Source organism: Brachyistius frenatus, unplaced genomic scaffold, assembly GCF_029030835.1.
Source record: "Brachyistius frenatus isolate BFR_SWC_R1_liver_20210118 unplaced genomic scaffold, ASM2903083v1 Contig_72, whole genome shotgun sequence".
NCBI lineage: Eukaryota > Metazoa > Chordata > Actinopteri > Embiotocidae > Brachyistius > Brachyistius frenatus.
Window position 1 is genome coordinate 806704 of NW_027210671.1, and position 24402 is coordinate 831105.

The window sequence follows — 24402 nt, forward strand, 5'->3', positions numbered from 1 at the left end:
TAGTCTGTGAGCAACTGGTTGGAGACCCCTGCTTTGAATCTTCACTTTTCTCCCCATTTTTCCTGTTGCACCACCATGAGCTTGACATTTTATCATTTGTTAGTGACATATCTTGATGAGTATTGGATGGATAAACATAATATTTGATATCCATTGTGTCCAGCAGTATTCAAAACTTTCCAGAACTGACAGTTGTGACAAGTGTGTCCACTTTACACAGTGATTAGCCAGGTGTGTGGAGAGAAGAAATTGTCGAATTTGAACATTTCTTCTTTCAAGCTATTTTTTTCCCTCCTCTATCACATTTCATTTGAACAAACCAGTGTAAAAGCAATAATGCCTTTGAAGAGAGAATATATAAAGTTGTGTGCTGTTATCCTTATTTCCATTTGAACTTGCATCATGGCTGACCTTCAAGTGTGGCCATTCATAACAGCTATAAATACTCGCCTTTAGATATTTGTGGAAGACATAACGCTCCTTGTTTCAAGCTTTCCTCAGGCTTTAATTAACATACAGTATGTTCTGTTGTTAAGTTGTCTTGTAGTGCTATTATCTGTCCATCATTTCCCCCTTTTTTTCCCCCTCATTTTGTCTTCTATTATATTTCTTGAAATTTGTCTTTGCCTGTCCAAGTCTGGTTTCCTTATCTGTTGATTCTATCACATCTGTTTCAGTGAGTGAGCAAGCGGCGTTAAAAAAAATAGACCTGCATTTTTAGCGTGTCAGACAGTAACTGAAGATAAATCTTGTCTCCACAAATGACTGTCAGAAATGTAATGGAATTGGTCCTGTGATCCATTTCGAACCCTCTGAGAGGCTTTAGCCTTGTGATTGTAGCGATAACATCTCAGTCTGTCGCTGCAGAATACCAATGTCATACTCACCCTCGTCTCCGACTGCAGCACTTCTACAATGATTCATTCGAGCCACAAAACTTTTTCTGCTGCTGCTTGAGAGAAAATTGTGAGTAAAGTAAGCCGTGCAGAGAACCTCGAATGAGGAGCAGAGTCGGGAAATGTATCTGAAAGTCCCAGAGGGTTTCCTCTTTGTGAGCTTCCTAATGAAACAGGTGTTCCCCTTATCCTGCTGATATGAGAGCTGGGAAATGAGTTCACTCCTGGCTCATTTACATTCATATCAAACAAAGCAATGGAAAAGTAACAAGCCGCCATTTCATCAAACTTCCTGTAATTTGACTTCGAACAATGTGGTTTCCTTTTCCACTGCAGCACAAATTAAATCTTCTTTCACCTGCTGACAGTGATAATTGGAACAACTGACTGATCGTGATTAAGGGTCACATTTTAACAAGTCGTGTCACCACAAAGCACAGTGTTAACTGGCATTGAAGGCATCGGACAAAAAGCGTATGACATTTGTTGAGTGTTCATTTAAGTACTCAAAAGTGTAGGTGCGTTTCCTATTAATACAATGGAGAATTGCAGCAGTATGCTGACTAATTTATCATGTTGGGGTGCAACAATGAGGGTTTGTCTGTTATCTTTGTTTTGAGTCAATAGCTAAGAGATATAAATGTATAATTCAATAGAAGAAAAACAAAGAGAACCAGAAATCAAGTAAAAATGAGCAATGTAGCAGTTAGGGAGAGGAGGAGAGCATTTAAATGTAATTTGGTCTGATGAAGAAATCAAAAACCTTTATTAAGTGCGTTTGCAATGTGAAATCAAAACTGAACGGGATCAAAGTAATACATTGTAGTGATAACATGAAGCTTGGTTCAGACCCTTGTCCAGATTTTGTTTCGATGTAAAAACATGAACTAAAGTCAGCGAGAGGCTCCAGGCTTCATTAGTCACCACTGTATAACACAACCGAATCTCTGATTCGAACTGTTGGTGGTCCAGTTGCATTGTGGGTATTGCAGGGACCTGGTTTGAGACAAAGTGTAAAAATCTGTTGAATAAAAGAAAGACAAATTTTTTGTTTTTGTACTCTATGCAGACAGCGATGAAGAAGGTGATGCTAAATTGGTACTATTCATAATTTTGGATGCTGGCCTAACAGTAGATCTATTGATATGAGAACGGGGTCAATCTCAGTATTTTATTGCGCAATCCGTTGGAAATCAGAGCTGTCACACATATAACACGTCAGAAACAGAGCCTCTGGTTGGTCGGCAAACTTGTGAATTCAGTGTTGGTTTTATCATTATGGTTTTAGTTTGTTCCAAGGAGACACTACAGTTCAATGGTAGATTATACAACTTTTGGAAAGGGATATAATGACACCGGAGCCATGGAAATATGAGGTAAACCGCCAAACCGCAGGAGTAAGTAACTGTGTAATTGCGTTAAGAAAAATTTTACATCGTCACAGCTCTAACAGTGTTACGCATGCTATAAAAATGTAATCTGATTCATTTGTAAGCTCGATTTTGGATAACTCAGAACAGCGAAAATCTTTTCCCCTCACACTTTCAGAAAGTGATGTGCAATAGGTGAGACGGGTAATCTAAATGCAGGATGCGGTTTTTAGAAGCACTGCGGAGAGACATGCACATAATTCAAGTTAAATTCGCGCGTCAGCAGCGTTACCCGGCCACGTACAGTCGGCCTGCCATGCTACAGTTGCCGTATTTATTTATGGGACTTTGCAGCATAGTTATGAGGTGACGTTCTCCAACTCTGCCAGCCACTCAGGCCTGCGTGTTGTAGCACCTGCTGTGTATTGCCGTCCCGAGGCTGTTCACAGCTCTGCCTGTCAGCAACCTCCGTGCCAGAACCAGTCTCTGTGTGGCTCTGTGCTAATGGTTTCCTTTGAATCGTAAATTAGACTTGAAAGGAGGTAGGGAATGAGCACATGATTGAGGACGGAGAAATACAGAGAGAGCTTGATAGATTTTTTTCCATCATTAATACAGATCGTCTCGTCACGGAGCCTCTATCATGTAGGTTAATTACATTGATTTCAGTCAAGTATGTTACCAGAGTGTAGCTTTCGTTCAGTATGCATGTGTGTGCCTGCCGTAGAGAATTAGCCAGGTCACACAAGGGCCTGTCAGAGGACTTTGTCTGTAATTAAAGACTGTGTGGCAGCAGCATGTTTCCCATTAGGCCTCAGTATCGCAGCCCAGCCATGTGACTCAGTTTTGGCAGTCTGGCACTCTTACCCTGTTTAAACAGAAACGCTTTGGCTAATTGCCTACGTCACTTTTCGGCTTTGCCTGTAGAAGTCACACCATAAAGCAGAAGCAGCGATCAACTGAACAGAAAGGATTAGAAGAGTCAAAATATCCAGTAATTTTTGTTTTAATGTGTTCTTGACAGATTATCGGTACCGATATTTAGCATTTTTATGATTTTCGGTATCTGTATTTTTTTTTTAATTCAATTGCAGATAAAAATGAATGAATTAAAAATGCGCTGCCTTCGCTCTGATGCAGCGCCTCTCAGTCTGTAGTCACCACTGTGGGGTTGAGCAATGTCCCGCCCACAGCTTTATCTGATTGGTTACACCTCATGAGTAATGGCCAGTCAACGCTGAGAACTTCTCGCTTCGCTTCAGTCTCAGAGACGTTCTCAGCAGCTCGGAGGACTTTGTTTCAAAGGTAAGACAGGAGACACGGCAGAAGTTAAAACCACCGCAGTCCTCTACACTTAAGTTGCAAAAATAAGTTTGTCTCATGCCGTAGCGACTCGTTATCCCGTTTTTCCCCTACCACTGTCTGGGGAGGGCAGCCCGGCCGATGGGACCTCCTGCCCCCCCTAGAACCAAACAACATTTTATGCTATTGACTGAGTCCCTATGCTCCCGCTTCATTTCAGCTCAGTGTGAATTTGCTTGTGCATTTTTCTGTCACTGAAAGTCGAGCTAGTTTATTATTATTAAGTTTTGTTTTAGAATGAGTTTTTCCAAATTTTGACTAAGATATTTATTTTTACTGCGACTGTATATCTGTTCCAAATATCGGTTTATCGGTCTCCTTGATTACCAATAATCGGTCTCGGAGCTGAAAAACATCGGTCGATCCCTAATGTTTTTATAAGCTTATAAAAACTGTGTATGTTGCAAGTTGTAATTTATAAAATTCCTGTGAAAGGATATGGCTAAAGCCACTGTTTTATTTATTTGACTTTAGGGGGGAGATTCTGAAGAGCTACACTCGAGTCAGCATTTCATTAAAACCAGTCGGTGTTACGTGTTCCACAAATGTCTTTCAGAAAGTACACTGTCGTCTCTGATCAGACTGTTTCTTGTGCTCCACAATGCATCTTTGTTCTCCCTCCCTGTCTTTGTCAGTCAGCTTGCCGTGTTCCTTTTCTCCAGAACACACTTTTTCTCCAGTCATCATCATCTCTAATGCTCCCATGAGGCCTTACATAAGAGTTTTTAAGAACTTCATATTACAGAGGACGTAATGATATGAATACTCGTTACAATACTGTGATATGGTTGGATGTGTTGTGATTATTGTCACATGTGGCCCAAGTCAGTTTAATTGGAAAAGGTTCAAGTGTGATCCCTTAGCGACGCATGGAGAGGGAGTCAAAGAGAGTCGCACTCCAGCAGCGAGCGCTGAACCATCTACGTTTAAGAATGTTCATCTTTGGGTGAAACACTGGTGTCACTGTAACCTTTTACCCGGCCGTCCAATCACAGTGAAGAAGGGGCTGGACCAATGCCACACAGACCACGTCACACCGCTGCACCGACCTCAGCAACACTTCACACCGTTTCCTGCCGATATGAAACTACTCCTTGAACCAGGCTCTGTGCAACTTCAATTCCAAACGATGGCACTCACCGAGACGTTTCCTTGCATTCAAAATCTCATTAACCCACATAGATGGGAGGCTCCGTCCTCTCTGCTTCAGGCTTTGCTTCATCCAAAGCCAGTACTCTACTTTGTAATGACATTTTTACACTCAGTATTTGTTGATAACGCAAACTATCTGTGACATAAGGTTCTTGCAGCACATAAATTAACCATTACTTCCATGGATATTCTGTAGCATAGAAAAAAGTCTGCGCTCACTCAGTTAGGAGCTCACAAGCACTCTCAGCAGGGTGTTTTCAGAAGAGGGCCTGGCATTTTCAGCTGGGAAGAAGAGCTTCTATGGAAACAGGTCCTAAACATTACATTTATTGGCCTCTATGTTTACTTCCATATGGACAGTACAATTCGAACAATTAATCTGTATTGAGCCCTAATGCTTGCAGTGTGAATTTAGCCCAAATGACCCACATCTCAATTGAAAGATCAGATTACATGTGATTTGTGCTGTTCACACTTTTATGACAAAACATGAGTCACATATGACCAAAAAAACCCAACTGATTTCAGCCATTTTTCCTGCGCTTTAAACGTAGAAATGCACTGCAGATATACACAGCTCCTCTTCCAAAACACTCTTACCATTTGTTTTCTGTTTTGTGAGTTAATAAATGAACGTTCTTTGAAAAACAGTTTTTGTCTCTGTGCTGGAAAGACCAGTTAAAAGCAACTTTGGTGCCTCGGTGGTTATTTGCAAAGACACTTTAGGTTTCGTGCCAAGCAGTTTACAACGTTTCACTTGGGCTGCACGGTTATTTGTGTGTATCTTGTTTTACATTTAAAGTAGATTTGTCTCTAAAGATCAACAGCTTCTTGGAGTGAAGCTGGACAACAACGTGAACTTGAAATCAAATCATCAACAATATCACACTTTGACTCTTTTCAAACTAGTTTTTAGCCCCTGAGTTCTGTGCGCTGCTCTCATCCAGTTGTGCTACATGTTGATGTTTAGGGAACATCGTTAAATTGCCATGTGTACCGATAGTGCGTAGCTACAGAGAATAACCTGGGTTACACTCTCCCATTCAAAACTGCATGGAAAGGTATTTACCGTAATGTGTATTGTAATTTCCCTTTTTTTAAAAACAGATTTCATGAAGTTGGTATTGAAAAAACATTTGTTTAGGAACTGGTATTGAAGTCGCGGTACAATGTTTCCCCAAGGCAGACAGCAGACAGCCTTGGGTCAACGGTAGGGGAAACACTGAGGTATCAGTACCAGTGTTGAAAATGAATGTCCAGCACAGGTTTTATTTTTTTATTCTGTATGAGCCTGTTTTTACTTGTCAAATATGGAACAGATTAATATTTGCTCTACCTGGATATGTATGAGGTTGTACTGGAAGGAAAGGTCCACAAATTAGTCTTTGCCAACTAACCAAGAGCTGTCGCTGAAAAATCAACTGGACAAACAGTTTAGTAGGTTTAATTGAATTACTCTCCCTAAAAGTTTATATTTGAATGTGTAATATATTGGCTGGGCTGCTGTTTTGCTTGCACCTGAAACTTCATTTCACAAACACGCGAACGTGTGTGTCAGTTATTGATAAATCTCCCAGAAACACTAAATGCCTGTAAAGACATATCCTGTTTGTCCTGTTAATCGGTTTATGTCAATTAACTGATCAGCACATCCTTTAAGTGAGCTGCAGAGATGCTGGAGCCAGAGCACTGACATCCTTCTAGCTCTTCGCACACGCGCATGCACACGCGCACACACACACACACACACACACACACACACACACACACACACACACACACACACACACACACACACACACACACACACACACACACACACACACACACACACACACACACACACACAAAGATCCACATAAACATATACGGTACATAGTCTTATGTAAAGAACAGGGTCTGCTCAGATGTTATTGATATGTGTAATCATGGCGTAGCCGGCTCTAATGGAGGAAGAGTCAATGCCTCTCAGGAAGTCTGGCCTTTTGAAATGTCACAGTCGTTTCAGAGGACTATCCTTCACAAGAGAAGATTTCAGTCCTTCGTCTTCCACTTGTCTTTTCTCTCCTTTTTCAGTCTGTTCTCTCTTTTCCACTCCACTCGTCATTGTTCTTCCCCTCTCTTTGAGTCCACCTTGAAGCTTTGAAGAATGGCACAATGTTCTTTTTGAATCAAGCACTGATAATAGGGAACAAAACTGCTCTGTGGCAGCTGAAGACGTGGTGTCACACCTTAATAGGTAGTTTAGGTTAAGCATGAGCTTTGTGTGCACGTAGACCGACTGTGAAATGAAATAGTCTATAATCCTCGCTTGGGGATTTCCCTTTGGTGGCTGCGTACTTTTGAAGTACTTCCTTGAATTTCTTCATATTTGAGATATTGTTCTTTTGGATCGTTGGCGTTTTAACGTGACATTATGTGTACATCAGCATGTGCTGTATTTAATGGAGGCAAAGACAAAGTGTTTATTTTCCAAGTGCATAGCAAAAAATTGAAGCAAAATGATACATTTTTGAATGTAGTAACAAACCAACCACTTAAAATGACAAATTAAAAATGTCTCCGCTCTAGGTGTTGTGTAACACTGTTTACACAGAGGACCGTTCATTGTGTCTTTCACCCGTTAACTCAAGCTCGAGGCTCGTCAATATTTCTGTTTTCCTGTGTTTAGTGATTGTTTGTTGGGCTCTGAGCATTTCCAGTGTGCAGGTGACAACTCAATATTGTGCCTGAAAGCCTACTGTGCAGACATAGAGGGAACTGGAGCTGCTCCTCTGCTAACGTGCAGCTCACACTACTCCTCTTATTTAGGTTTTGATGTCTTACGTTGTCTGACCAATTTTCTACCATACTCGCTAAAAAAAAAAACAATCCCCAAATATTCAGTTAACTATCATGTATGACAAAGATAAGCATTCATCTGAGAAGCTGTTTTTTTTAAATTTAATTTAATTTAATTTTTTAAATAAATCACGAATTCAAATATTTGCATGTTCATTTTCTGTTGAGTATTCACTCAGCTAATTATTGCAGCTCTACTGTAAACTCTGCCTTTGTGGTATGTACTGTACACAAGTTATTAGTTAAAGGGGAAGCGATTATATTTGGCAAGGCAAGTTTATTTGTATAGCCCAGTTCAACAACAAGGCAATTCAAAGTGCTTCACATAAAACTATTAAAAGCATCAAAACATCAGGCAAAGGAAAAGCAAATTCAAAAACGATGAAGAACATTGATCGAAACATTAAAAACAGTCATTAAAACATTAAACAAGTTAAAATAGAATAAAAGTTGCAGTGCAGCTTAAGAAATAAAATACAGTAATAAAATGCAGAAATGCAGGAAATTGATCAACATCCTTGAGTCTGGTTCAATTAAAGGCAGCAGCAAACAGAAAAGTCTTCAATCTTGATTTGAAGCAGCTGAGAGTCTCAGCAGACCTGCAGCTTTCTGGGAGTTTGTTCCAGATATGTGGAGCAGAAAACCTGAACGCTGCTTCTCCATGTTTAGTTCTGACTCTGGGGACAGATAGGAGACTTGTCCCAGACGACCTGAGGGGTCGGGATGGTTCATAAGGTCGCAGCAGATCAGAAATGTATTTTGGCCCTAAACCATTCAGTGCTTTATAAACCACCAACAGGATTCTAAAGTCAATTCTTTGTTGGACAGGAAGTCAGTGTAAAAACCTCAGAACTGGAGTGATGTGATCCAGTTTCCTGGTCTTAGTGAGGACTCGAGCTGCAGCGTTCTGATTGACTTTTTACAGGGACCCTTAAACACACCGTTACAGTAGTTGAGTCTACTGAAGATGAATGCATGGACAAGTTTTTCCAAATCCTGTTGAGACATAAATCCTCTAATCCTTGATATATTATTCAGGTGATAGTAGGCTGATTTATTGTAATTGTCTTGATATGGCTGTTCAGATTGAGGTCTGAATCCATAACTACACCCAGATTTCTGGCTCGGTTTGTGGTTTTTAACATCAGTGATTGAAGCTGAGCGCTGACTTTCAATCGTTCTTCCTTGGCCCCAAAAACAATTACTTCTGTTTTATCTTTGTTTAATTGAAGAAAATTCTGGCACATCCAGTTGTTGATTTGTTCAATGCATTTACCCAATCCTTGTATGGGATTATAGTCCCCTGGTGATATAGTTATGTAGATTTGTGTGTCGTCTGCATAATTATGATAACACACTTTGTTTCTTTCCATAATCTGAGCTAGTGGAAGCATGTAGATGTTGAACAGAAGAGGCCCCAGAATTGAACCTTGGGGAACACCACATGTCATTTTAGTCCGCTCTGATGTGTAATTAGCTACAGACACAAAGTATTCTCGGTCCTTCAAGTAGGATTCAAACCAGTTTAGTTCTGTGTCAGAGAGTCCCACCCAGATTTTTAGTCTGTCTAGTAATATGTCACGATCGACCGTGTCGAATGCAGCACTGAAGTGCAGTAATACTGAGACTGAAATTCTGCCACCCTCTGTGTTTAAGTGGATGTCATTGAAAACCTTAACAAGAGCAGTTTCAGTACTGTGGCGCTGTCGAAAGCCTGACTGGAAGACATCAAAACATTTATTTACGGCCAATAAGTTATTCAGCTGTTGAAAAAAAAAAAACAGTAATTCAGTAAGTAAAGCTGTACCTCTTTTTTTTTTTTTTTGGGGAACCCTTTTTGCTAAAAGTGTATAGCAGCGATTTCTCCCATCATGTGCCAGTGGGCCCCAGCTGATACGAGTCTCGTACACGTGACCTTAACATGAAACCTTTAAACACTCAGACAGGGAGGGAAGTGCTTTGCTCCGCCAAAGGTCACCGATTTCTCCCACTCTGGTGCGGTGCTTGGCAGCGAGAAGGAAAAGGGTGAACCCAGCAGGCTGCCGCTTTGCTGCTTTATCCCTCAGGCCGATTACATTTCTGGACAACTATATCCCTGATCTTTCTTTAAACTACAGTTTTATACTTTAAAGCACCCACAGAAATTTAATTTGTGGCTGATATTTAGAAATGGATGTTCATTTGTAGTATATCAACTTACTGATATGTATATAACTGGTTTAGATCTAGATTTCCTTTCTTGATGAATCCACAGTAAATGGGGCAGCATTCCTCTTTGTGTATTGGCCTTAATAATTAATGGCTTTTAAGACATGATTTGTGTGTTCACCCCAGTTACGCTCAGAGTTTTAGAGCGTTGCATGTTTATCATATACTGCTTTAAAACAAGACCAGGTCAAAACCTAGTATGTGGCTGCACCGCATATGAAACGCGAGAGGGCTTTTAATTTGAAACGAGGCCTTTAATTACATTGGTCTGGAAGAAGCGGTAGCGGTAATGCGGTCACTATATCTGACTGTACTGGAGGTAAAGCACTTGATGTACATCGAGTCATGAAAAGTGGGTAATGACTGAAAGAATAAGATCAAGGAGCGGTTCAGGATCTTTGAACACTGCCAAGTAAAACCTGGGTGAGGTGGTTGGAAAACTTGACTTGTTTACGATCACTTTTCTTTGATCAAGTTGATAAATGGGCAGATGCATTTGCCAGGATCCCCAAATAGTTAAAAAAAAAAAAAAAAAAAAAAGCATACAGCAGCTGGATTGAAGCTCACATCCATGATATTGAAGGTGAGACCTGGCGGCTGCCTGGCCGGCATGTCAAACACTGGAAGTGAAAGTTTAGTTGTCAAGCGTGGAGTGTACAGTTAACATTAAAGTCAGTATTCACACGATTGAAGTGCTAGATATATTACAGTATCCAGCACTAGCACTAATCAATCCACCGGCTTGTACAAACGTTAAACAGTACCTAACATTATATGGGTTTATGATCCATCGGATTTTGCTGGTAATGACAATAATGTCAGCTAGAAATGGTTTATTGCTGTTATTAGCTGTTGACCAATAGTAGCTAATGGCGACTCGCATATGTGCCTCATCAATCAGGAAACGGTAAAAGAACACAGATTCCCGAGATGTTGACGTGACTTGCAACCTGGAGCACAATATGACGTTATCCTTTTGAAAACGGCAATGTTTGACAACCTCAAATATTGTACCTTTGTGATAGCTCGGTATGTAAACAGGCATCTCGGGTTTCTGATTTAAGAAGTGTCAAGTCACTCCTCATTTCGTTCAATATCTACTGTTGCTAAGACGACAATTTGTACCCCAATCGAGCGCTATGACTGCATTGCAAGCAGATGTAATGGATATTGTTGGGAAAACATGAAATACGACGTACAAATACATGAAAAATATCAACAATTTGTGACTAGGTCGAATTATGCTAATAAGAAATACAGAAACCTGATTTAAAGTATAGTGGGTTCTCTGAACATGTTCAAACCGGGCTATTAGTATGATTTTAGATCCCATGTGATTGTGTTATTTTTTTCCCTGCCAGTGAGTCTCACGGGTTTAGAGAGCTGAATATGGACACAGTGCTTCTTCTGGTGTCACAAATTCATTTATACTTTGTTCTGTTGGCCTTTGAGATTCTGCTGTTTGTGATCTGTAACATTTGGAATCTGGTCGACCTCAAATGTGACTGCCTCAGTCACCCCTGCTCTGCCTTTGATTCAGTCAGCCGCACACTACGCTCCTCTTTCATCTCTCTCCCCGTCACTTGCTTGTTTTGTCTCCCGGCTGAAGCAGTGTGATGAGATGAGAACACGCAGTGTCGCTGTTTACAAAAATGACTGCCAGCCTGACATTCAACTGTCCATCAGCTGCCTACATGAATTCATATTACCCGTTGCTGTCTTCCTGCCTGTCATATTTCCCTCTCCATCCCCATCATAACACGCCTTTCTTCCCTGTTGCATCCCCCTCCTTCTCGCCTCTGTTTTCATTCTTCCCTCAGATCACTCCTTCTCAATCTCCCGCAGCTTTCAGAGATGTCGGCCTTTCACCATGCTTCCTTTTTTTTGCCTTTTCTTTCCCCCGTTCCTCCTTTGCTCAGACCTCTCCACACATTTCTTCATGCCACTTTCCTGCTTTGAGTAAAGGCAGCGGTAACCCTTAGATCTTGTAATGTATCAGTTTGTTTGAACTGGAAACAGCTCTTTCTCCCTTACTCATGCTTTCTCCCACCCCCCTATCACATTTATCTTCATCCCCTCCTCGTCCCATCTTCCCTGTGTGCCTTGTCTGACTCTTCTTCTGCCTGTCTAATGTTGTTCCAGCTTATGTGTGTCATTTATCTTCCTTCTTTTCTCCCACTTTGGGAAACCTGTCCTTCTCTTTTTTTCTTATTTGACATTAATGTATCTGTCTATCTGTCAGGATCTTTCTGTAAAGTTTGTAGAAGTCGATACACCCCAACAATGTAGAAAATCTGTCTTGAGTGATGGAAATGTTACCAGGATCCACTGTTCGTTCATTCTCATTTCCCTTCCGTGGCAGTTTAAAGCAAAGTGTCTTTCGGTAGATATTTTATGATCTCAGTTTTCCAAAAGGCGTGATGCTGACCAATTGTGGTTCAATTTTTGTGTGTAAAGCTTCATGGTCCCCATCCGTGTGTTGCTCTGCAGGTTTTAAAGGCCTTGCTTTGTGGGGGCCAAAAACCCCGTTTTTTTGTTGTTGTTTTTTTTTTAATCGACAGGAAACCTTGCTGGCCTCACCCCTTCTGGGTAGATGAAGACCTTCATCCCTCTATTTATCTCTCGGTGACGCAGCAGGATCCTTTATTTTCCTGCTTTACTCTTCATCCCCTTCCCCTTTATTTTCTTCTTGTCTTCTGTCACCTTTATCCTGCCATGGCCATTTATCCTTTTCTCATTTAGTCCCCTGTGGTGAAAAAAAAAAAAAAATAAAATCAAAATGTCACTACATTGACACATCCTGAGCTTGTCCTCCCACACAATTCTTGCACTATAAGGCCTCATTTTCAAAACCACTGAGGCCTGGACCATATTAAATGGTAAATGTTTTGATCTGTAGAAAGCATCCTCTATGGATAGAGCAGCTTTTTATTGTTTGTTTCACTGCCTGTCTCTTCCCGAAGGTGATACTTCCTGAAGAAGACCCAGTTAGCACAGAGACTGAAATTTTATTTCCCTTCATCGTCATTTAAATATTCATGTAGCCTGTCGCCAGTTCTGATTTGCCAAAACAGCTAACACTCAATGTAAAGAAAGTAGAGCCCCTCTTTTATTTCCAAATTAAGTATTTGTGTTTCCGCCTGGCTAACATGCACAATTTCTAAGTCTTGTATCATCCTGATAACCTTGAATTCATCTGTGCCATCATGATTTATTTGCTCTGCATTTAAATTTAAATTAGGGTCGTTTTCAACCTGGCAATTGTTTTCATAGTCTGTTAAAAGATTCAAAATGAAGTTACAATTTTATATAAATAATTTTAAACACCCGGTGTCTGAAGTCAGAACAGCCAATTTATGATAATATGGATGAACAATTGTGGGTATTTCCTTTAACGAGGGCAGTAAACCACTGGAAATGAATAGTAATATTTAGAGAAGGTATAGCAAGAGAGATTTCGAGGAACACATACTTGACAAAAAGTAAGTTACATCTGTACAAATGGCACATGGTGCCAGAGAGAGAAGTCGGCTCACAGGGTGAGTTGCTTTGCAAGATCTTTAACCACTGAAGATTTGAGCTGCGAGATGGTGGCAATCCTCATCTGCTTGGAAGTGGAGTACTTTCCTTTAATGGCCATATGCTTAGTCTGCCCGTCATTCACTTTGAAAACATTCTTGGCAATGTGGGCCATAACAGGAATCAAACTCTCTGCTGTGTAGTGTAATGAGCTGCGACAGACGTCACGCATTTTCTCATATGAGCATTCTGATGAGATGGTGTTGGTGTTCTCATCTGCTCCACCTCCTCTCTCATTATCACATTACTCCTAAATGCTTAGCCCCAGATTATTTGCCCTGACTCACCAAACAAGTGTTAAACTCCCTCTCTCAGTGTTTCCCCGATGTGCATTCAGTAGCTGCTGTAACTTTTTAATTGTCATTTGAGGAGAGGAGTAGACGACTAACGTCATATTATTTTGCTCTACGGACTCATACTCGGGTCAATTCCCACACCCGTGAGTCACATAAGGCGACTTCACGTTGAGCTGATGATTAGAACACAACGACAACAACCAGCGGCGGGTACACGGCCACAATAAAGCAGCGGAGGTGATCACGTTGTCGGGATTATTATGAACGGAACAGAAAATAGTCCCGCAGCTTCACTTGAGTGGCGCACAGCAAACACACTCATCTGACCGGAGGAGGTGGAGACCATATCAACAGCCTCCGACTTCCTGAATCAATAACTCGTTAATTAAACGTTTTTTTTAAAACAAGAACGACAACGAGCTACAATCACAAACTACAGCCTAATTATAATCCGAAAAAAGCATCGTCGGAGCTGAACAGAGACACGGGTCTGCGTGTGCAGCCGGCCGTGAGTGCACGGAGCGTCTACAAAGCGACACTGGAAAATAAAATGTAGCCTACTTTAAAAATATTTTTTTATTTTTTTAAATTTTATACACTTTATTAATCCCCGAGGGGAAATTTCTTCACTACAGCAGGGGGGCTCTCAGGGGGGAGATGCTGCAGCAGGCTGCCACTAGCGCGGCGCCAGGTAACCTGACCTGAGGTGCATGTTTTTGGATTTAATAACGTCGGCCTTATCCAGGGTACTGTTACCAAAATCACTTCATACATTGATGGTCTCCTGTTTGCTATGCTGCAAGACTTAGTTTAGAAAAATAAAATTGTGCAACATTTTTGGGATATTTTATTTTACTTTGTATGAAATAACTTCTCAAAGTCTTTTTCACTTTGTTGTCCCTAAATTGACTTCACATATCAATGATCTACTGTTTTGTTTTTCAATAAGAATTCTTCAAAATTATACAACAGTACATTTTTTTCAAAGTATCAGTTGTAGAATAACCAACAGAAGACCAATGATGTGTGAAGAGATTTTTTTTTTGTGACACTAAACTGTAAGAAATAAAGTTATTGAAGACCACCCTCCTCCCACCCCCCCAAGAAAATTCTCAAAATTAAGTAAAAGCACATGATCATCAACTCAGTGTTGTAGTGTAACCAACATTCATATGTGAAGCGATGAAAGTTAATGCTGGAAAAATGGACAGTTAAGAATAAGTGGGAGATTTGTGTCAAACAGAAAAACTTAAGGTCAAATTATGTTAAAATGTTAAAAATTTTTCCACTATATTGGTGGTTGTTGAAAAAATATTTTTTGTTCAATAAATGTCAAAAGTTTTGAGAGTTAAAAACCTGTTTTTGCCTGCGAGTTAACTTTTTCCTCGCGCACATGGCACCTCAGCCTCGCTGCAGCAGCTCGGGGAAACACTGCTGTCTTGTTTTCTTCCCCTCCGTTCCTCTCCCTCGCCACGGTTAAAAATGCTGCTTTTTCACACATCAGCTGAAATCCTACTTCATTTTTACTTTTTTAGCACTTTGCAGAGGCAACAGGGAGGAGTGTCATCATATTTAAGATGGCCAAAGCTGTTGGGCATCAGCAGGTTTACCATAGTTTTCTCTCTGGACACATTTTCACAGTAATGGGAGACAAAGTGAGAGCGGGTCATTGAAGCGTGAAGGCTGTAGTACGGTGCGAAAGAGGTGAGGTCATTAAGAGACTTTGTGTTCAGGGTTTTGAGCGGTACGTCTATATTTGTTTTACCGTGTGCTGCTTTTTTGTGCTCCTTTGTTCTCCCTCCTCTCTCCAGAAAGCTGAAAAACAGTCCTGTTAACCTGTGCTCTCATAACAATCGAATAACTCCCTGAACTCAGAATTCGTAATTAAGCAAATCACTTCTCTGATAGAGTAATTAAAATGGGCGGTGTTGTTCCCATTCCCCAGAAGAGTCCAAAAAGCTGTTTGAATAAACTGGCGTGGGCCTTTGTAATCAAATAAACATAGTCACTGCATCAGACTGTCTGATGCAAAATTAATTTCTGTGTCATGCATTACAATTCAATATGTAAATATCACCTTTTCAAAGCTTTTAATGTTCAGTTTGTGCTGTGAGGCCGCAGTGAGTGAGGAGTAGATTGCATTACATTGCTTAATGTCCCTGTTGTGTTGAGCACAAACAGAGAATACCTCGCAAAATGCAATGAAATACAAATAACTGAAGTACCTTCCATATTACTGTTTTATATTGTTTAGTCATAATTAATACAATCTAATACAAACTCTACTAAAAAGGTCATGCAAAATCCTAATTAAAACAAAACTCAAGTAACATTCAGTGCAGTAAACACCTCAACAAATTACTATCATAATTATAATGTCATATGTCACAATAACTGAGAATTAGAGCAAAGTCAACACCTTTCCAACACTGTTTAGAAAAAGACATAAGCTTAAAAAAAAAAAAGAAGCATTTATTGATGGGCGGTTGTTATCATTATTTACAGCTGTTGAAGCTGTTGTGTTCATTCCCTACAAAGTACAAATATGACAAATTAGTTTTCATAATGTCAGATGAGTTATTAATACGTATTGTGTAAAGACCATCCCATGACACTTTGGTGCCAGGACATAAATTTTTTTTTAAAAAAAAGCTCATTTTGTACGAGCATACATAAATTAACTCAGCCGTCCACCTTGAAAGAATGAGACCTGATGGGTTTAAATGGATGCGTTGACAGCAGGCTATTACCATTTCCCTCCTGTCCTAATTAATTACATGCTGAAACGCACCCCTCCGACTCTTGTCTAAAGCTTGACAGTTTGTTTGATGTCTGTGACTTTCCCTTGTTCTCTGTTGGATCCCATCCGTTGCTGTGCTCTGTAACTCCTGGGCAGGCTGAGAGTGACACACACACACACACACACACACACACACACACACACACACACACACACACACACACACACACACACACACACACACACACACACACACACACACACACACACACACACACACACACACACAAACACAAACACAAACGCAGGAGAAAGAGCCTCTGTTTAATCTGGGAACTTGTGCCTGGCCTCCCCTCTGCTGTTAATTACTTTGTTTCCCATCTGGACTCTCTGGCGCTAGTAGCACTGCTTCTCTTTACCCATTTCCCAAATTTCTCCTCTCCCTTCTTCTTTCTATTTATTCAGTCTTTAAAATCAACTTCCAGTAGGATATTAGCAATGTGGTTCAAAATAACAAACTCCGTCACTGTTCACTGAGAAAACTACTACAGCTGTCAAAAAGTCCTGTGAAATACCTTCAAAAAAATTGAATATAAATGAGGTACTGTACTAACTCTGTCAGGTAAAGCTAGCATATAAGTCTACCACAACTGTGGACAGCGATTTGAGAGCGAAGCACTGAGCAGACAGTCCATCCACCGATCAACGATCGATGGCTAGCTTTGTCACCAGATGAAGTAGGTTTGACGTTGGATGTGCAGAGCAAACCTGTCGACCTCATCTCAAAGATTACAGCTAAAGACTTCTCATCAGCTTTGTCCAAGCCGAGGGTTTTCAAAGTCCGGTATTTGTTGAGCCCAAGTTTATGGAATGAATGGGTCTCTCTCTCCCCTTGTGTGTGCGTGCTGCACCAGTGGGGCCTTGTAATAATAGTTGAATAGTTCCCAGCCAATATTAAACAATATTTTTGCTTCCCATCCCAATTTCTTTCAGGGTTGTTTGTGCTGCACAGTAGAAATAGGAAATGTAGGGAAGGACGTGTAGTATTCGTCGAGGACTCGGGACTCTGCAGTGAAGGGCAATTTAGCCCATGTGACCTGAGCCCTCACTAACCGGTTATATGGTTGCCTCAGCTTCAGGGGTTTTGGAGTCATGATTCATGAAGGTGAGCATACATTAGGTCTAAAAGAATGTTTTATCCTTGAGGATAGTGACTTGGACATGTTGTGCAGATCATTTTGGTATATGTTCTTTTATCATCTTCATAGCAATTAGTAAAAATATTTTCATGGAGCTAAAACGGTCTTAAACCCCTCAGTCTTAGAGCATTTGTGCTCCCTGTTTATTGTTTTTAATTAGTAAAATCTGTACAGCTACATATTGAATGCGGTGTTTGACTGTATTAAAAAAAAATGGTTAGACGTTGGTCATTGGTTTTACAATCCAATTGCATGTGGTAAAACAAACAACTTCCACTTTGTGTTGTAGTATTTTGAAAAAAGGTATGTAAGTTCAACTGAAAGTTTGCGACCCCTTTAAAAGTATTCTTGGAAGAGATTTTGCAAATAAAGGGGAATTTAATTCCTTTGGTTGTGGCCTTTGGATTCATTAAGTTAGCTGATTCTACTGTACCAATAATGTGCAATGCCTTGAATGTATAAAGCAATTAAATAGAACTTAGTCATTGTTGAAGTAATTATTTCAAAGTCTACCGTGTCTGGCAGGGGAGCAAAATAACAACTTGTCCTTGGATATGTTGAATTAAAACACTGTTATTTCCAAAGAAGCCCAGAATAAGTGCCCTGTTGGCCTCACGGTTAAAGAGCTGACAATTAACCACAACGTCTCTGGATCATAACCGGCTGGGGACATTTGGTACATATCATTCCCATCGTGTACTCCCCTCGTTTCCTGTGATCTCTTGACTTTTGCCCCCCATAAAACAATTACATTAAAAACAATTGCCTCGAATACAGTGTCTGATCCCAGCAGTCACTTTATATCACAGGCTCATATGCGCTGATATGCAATAACCTTATGTGGCATTATCAATCACTGATTAGGTTAAAAAGGTGGCGAGGGCTGCAAATAATTACCTTTTGATAGTTGAATAATATATTGTTATTGAAGCAAATTATTGACTCTTAGGATTATGAATCACAACTACAACAGTTTCCTGTTAATAAAATAAATCAAACAATCCATCTAAACCTACAAGAAATAAACACAAAGGCAAGGATAGAAAAGTTCATGTGCTTGGTGCTGTCTGTGCTCCACACATTAGGCTACATGTTAATCACAATTTTGTATTGAAAAGGAAGAGAGCCTCGGTCTCATGAGAGGCTTGCAGTCATCTGAGAGCCAATATTCCCCTTTGCAGAGAAGATGCACTTTGATGCAGTGGATGTTGCAGTAATGCACAGAAAAGATCTTGCAACTTTTCAACAGTGTGGAAAAACACCCCTCATTTTCCCTCCATCTGAAAGGGTCTTTCTTCTGTGGAGTACATCTGAAATTCATTACTCACCATTTGGATCTGTTTGATTCTTCTTTCTCACTAAGACCGGGTGTGTCAGACTCAATCAGGTTATGCAATTCTGGTTCTTTTACTACCTGGAGCATCAAGCCTCTGCTGATGCTTGCGCTCATATATCCTAGTTTTTCCCATTGTGCCATTAACGTCACCTTTCTTAATCTTGGGTAAGCGACAGCTGAAACCACAATTGGGTTGCTTTTCACTGCTGAGATGGTGTTCAGACTCCTCTAGCTCCCCTTTATTGATCACTTTTTCTGCGCTGTCCAAAAATACTTCCTGAGCTCAAAACGAGGAGTTTGCTGTTTGGACTGTTGCAGCCCTTTGACCTGCTGGGGACGACATGCAACGGTTGCGTACTCCTGTCCGCTAAGGTAAAAGGTAGCATGTTCAAAAGGCTGCAGCCATTGTAGCAGCACTTATTGATCTTGCTTCAAGTCAAAGCAATGTTGTCCCTTGGAGTTACTGCAGGACCGGATAGAGGAGCAGGAAGTTGCCAGCACCGTTCCAGGAGTCTCTCTGTCACGCAGTACATACTGTTCCATCTTGTACCGACGTCGTGGATCAGCTTTTTTTCTGGTGTGTTGATTTGCTGCTGTTTCCCCTGGGCAGTTTTATTGGGCAGCTCGCTTCCCCTGGAGTGTTTCCTGCAGCTCCTACAGCTCTGTTGATGTTGGGCTCTTTGAGGGTATTGTCGACTATGAGGTGGGGTTTTTCTTCCATCGCTTGGATTGATACCATCATATTGGACATATTCATGAAGTACAACTTTTATTTTGCCAGGCAAGATGTCTAATTTTGCTACCACCTCCTGCAGCCTTATCAGTATGATTGGCTGTGGTGGTAAGGTTCAAAGTCTTCATTTGTCAATCTCATCAGAGTTTGCCTCTGTTGGACGACTAATCCAGACATCTGCTCTCTGTGTTAAAGAGCTTTTGACTTCTTTAAAGTTCCACTTCTTGTATTGATTAAACCACCAGACATATTGTAGCATTAAAAACGCACCACGTGAACAAGGCTAACAACTTGATTTTGTCTGAAGAGGATCCTTAATGGTTTCCTTTACCTTTTAAAGACATCAGAGGTGACTTTAGTTGACATTTTGAAGTGCTGAGACCCATACGGTATTTACAGCCAACATTCACGGTTTTACATCTTTATTCACATTTCTCTGCCCATTTTTTCATATAATTTCTTCATGAATTCTGTCTTTTCATCAAATGCAATTTACTATTCTGTGTGTTTGCATGTCTGCGTGTGTGCGTCAATGTGAATGAGGGAATGTGTGTGAGAGTTTAACACTTCGACAGAAAGTTTGTTTCATATTTCTTTTCCACCAAGTGAGTAAGATGAGTTCTGGATGGATCGAATGTATTCGGGTTTTAGCTGCACAATCATATCTTGAAAACACTTCTCCATCAACCGTGGACAGTAGTCTCAGGGAGGTCAGCCACTTTCTGGGGAGTCTGCTTCCTTTGAAGAAAACCATCTATATGACTTTTGACATGAGCTTGAGTTTGTGACATTACAAACTGTACAAACTACAAAATGGAAAGTCAAAACATCATTGGTGTGAAAACAGGCTGTGTGCATTTCTCTGTGGACTGAGCATTTTGACACTTTCGTAGCATTTATGTAACACCTCCTCGACCGGTTTTATGATTAAGAAAGAAACGGAAATCAGATTTTGTACAATGCAAATTGTAGAGAGTGAAATGCTCCCACTCTTTGGAGGTTTTTGGTTGTAAGAGTGTTGCCATCATGGTATTGTTCACTCCATTAAGCAGTTATGCCTACATTTCAGAACATTTCTAAATCTACACGAAAACTAATCAACAGTTAATTGTGTTGGCAACTTCTTTGGTCATCAATTTTTGTCGGCTGAATTGAGTTTTTATTGCATCCGTAAAGCTGGCAGAACTGTTTGTCAGCGGTCTGCTTTTTGAAATGCATCAATTATCACACAAGCATGCTTTCTGAAAATGAAAACTTTCAGGCTGTAGTTCAAACCCGACCTCTCGTCCAAATGAAGCAGTTTGTGCCAATGTCTTACTGTTTTTGTATTTACATGCCGTTGATAGTTGTTCCAAGAGGTTCATATTGTTTATCCATCATCAGGATTTTGACAGATTTGGCTGCCTTGTCGTTGCTGATTGTACAGAGCAACTCCTCCACTTCATGTGCCCCTCCACATTTAGCAGTTGATACCAGGTCACTGAGAGTTCAGCAGAAGTTATTACAGTGTAGTCATTATAATCTGAACTTTCATTACTCAGCAGATAACTTTTCTCTGCTGGCCAAATCCCTCTGCATGTCCGAGTTTCTGGACACAACGAGAAAGAGCGAGCCTTTCATTTCGTGACTCTGATGATGTGTGACAGGCATAAAATGAGACTATTAAAACCAACAACCAAAATAATCCCCAAGACATATTAACATATTACGTGATTGGCATTGTATTTGTGTCAAGATGTTTTGCAGACTCATTAGGTACCAAATATTTGCTTCAATTCATCATGATTGTGACGGTGAAATGAACCACTACACCCAAGATGCACTCGAGCCTTTGATCTTTTCATGAGGAAACATGATGGAATTATTGTGGAATTGTTGTGAATGTTCATCTGTGTGGAGCTTCTGATTTGTCTGTATGATGTCAGGGAGAGAGTTGCATGGTTTCTTTCTTTTAAAATTTTCAGTAAAATTGTATTGGTTACTAATTTTGAAGTTTAATTTTTTTTAGTTCATCAGGATGTCTTTTTAGACTCTTTCATGTATGATGCTTACAGTGTATTATGTGCACATACATTTTTAAATTTTGAGTAAACAGCAACACAAACGTAATGCAGGTTTCACCAAAAATATGCAGTTAGGTAAGAAAAGGAGAAAAACACACTCCCTTAATCACTGGCAGTAATATGATTAGTCTGACAGGAAACAAACAGAAGGACGCCGTTTATTCAGGGTCGTACATTTTGGTTTACTATTTGGTCCAAACTCTTCTGGCAGTCTCAGAAAATCATGGCAAGCAAGAAAGCCGGTTAATAAGCAGGTTAGTTGATGAATGAATAAATGAAATAGATATCAAAACAACTGCGTTAAACATCAACAATAATATTGTAAGGTCCCAACAGATATGAATATTGTGTTATGTAAGGGTTATTATGGGAACTGTGTGGATGCATATCTCAGTGGAGTGGTGCCCTGCATCCAAATACATAATCACATTATCTGCTGCTGTAAACAGTAGTCAGATGAAGACCCAAGTGCGGCTGAAAGTGGGAGACAGATATGTACTCGAGTGAATTTTTATTGACTTAGCAAAACAATTCTTGCTGAAATACAAATGGAATATAATCTCTTTATGCTCAAGAAAACAAATGACTAAATAAAATTTAACCAACAACTCAGTTAAAGGGAAATTCTGTTTCTTCTTCTTTGGATGTCCTCAGTGTTGATGGTAAATGTAAACAATTGTAGCAATGCATTTTTTAGTTTATGCTAAACTGACAGAGAAAGATGAGTTTTTCTGCATTTTCCTGCAAGCAGATCCATGCCGGCAGTGCCCACATGTCCCAGGATGCATTGCGTGAGCTTCTGACAGCCCATCTCCAAATCTTTCCAAAACCCTGATGCCTTTAGCAAGTCTCTCCCTTCTTTTTTTTTTAGCACCCACTCAAACAACAAACAAACAATAAGCAGCCATACGATATTGTTAGCAGAGAGCCAATGACAGGAAAGAAAGTGGTTTCTCAGTGGTTTTGTACTCATCATATACTGTAACATTGACAGCTATTGTAAACAAAAACAACACAATATGCTGAGAAAAACACTTCTCAAATGTCGCCATGTATCACCTTTCTCGGCCGACACTTCGCCTCAGGCGACAAAAGTACTCAATGATCCTCAGCCCTCTCGACTGGTTTCGGTTGTCTTTTCCAGTTCATTGTCAGTATTCTGAAGAAGATCTCCAGCACATAGTGACACACGCGCGGCTCTTTTGGTTGGGCTTGGCGACAGCATCCAACAAAAAAAAACACACACACTGAAATTCATTGCAGCAGAATGATTCAATGTCTCTTGGCATCAGAGGGGCATTTGAGCAGAAGCACCACCAGTTCTGTTTGCTCTCAGCAGCTCAGTTTCTGGATGCTCTCCTACGACTGCAACCTCTTGCACGGCTGATACAGCCGCATTTCTTTAGCCGTATACTCTGGCATGAGTAAATACAGCTTAATATCCTTTGCACTCATATTTTAAGATGCTATTTTTTTTTTTGCCGTTTCAGACGTAGCTGTCTGCAGTTCAAGAAAGTTTTGTTTTTAAGCGGTATTTTCAGCACACCTTCGGCTACCCAGACAGCTCGGTCAGCCTGGAGTGCTACTGGCTTCTAACTACTTTACTGCACACATCAAACGACAGCATTGGTGCTGGTAGAAGAACAGATTTTTAAACTGCTTCCCAGACACAAAGAGAACATCAGGAACAAGTAATGTTATCTTTTGCAGCCCTAATTCGGATTGTTAGAGATGAGGCGGAAAATCTGTCAATTGGTCCTTTAAGTCTGATGAGGTCGATTTACTCGAACGTCAACATGCAGTTGAAAGTACAACAGAGTAAATATAGCCAGCTGAAATTCCTGTGATTAGACACGGTAGCCACTTTCACTTTAATTACAATCACAGCTAGTGTTGCCAGCAGTGTTTACCCTTCGACAACCCGCTTTCCATTGATCACACTGCCACAGGATCAGAATCAAAAAAGCAATAAATCCTAAGTTGGATGGATAGCGTGAGCCTTCCAGGCATTACGTCCGCCTTGCAGATCTCAACACTTTTCACAGGTGTAAAGCAGCGCCTGTCAACAACAGTGTTACGGAGGTGACACATGCCACAATGCAGCCTTCCCCAGATTAAAGAGCACTGACAAGGGCTTTGTTTACATGTGAATTTAAGGATACAAAATAAGATGAAAAACAACATAATGGAGAGGAAAAAAAACCTAGCAGAGAAAACAGGCTTAAACCAAAGATAACCCTGTCCTTAATTCCTTAACACGCATATAATTAGTTTCTAAGTATTTTTGAGGTGCAACACCTTCCTGTAGCCTTGATAGTGGTCCCTAAAATGGGCTGTGGAAGTGAATGACATATTGATTCTATTGAAATTTCAGAGTACACCAGTGTTGACAACTGTCAAAATGCTTTAGGCTACAGAGGCACCCAGTCAGTAAACAGCCAGGCCTTTACAGCCAGAGCTCTTAAAATAGTGTGTGTGCTCGGTAGAATTTACTCAGATGTTGCAGCCAAACAACAACATGACAGGTTAATAAAGCCATAGGCTGACACGGCTAAAACCGTCTCTGGCAGCTCCTACTTTATACACTGAATTATATGGTGAGTCGCCCTTAGTAAACAACCCAAAAG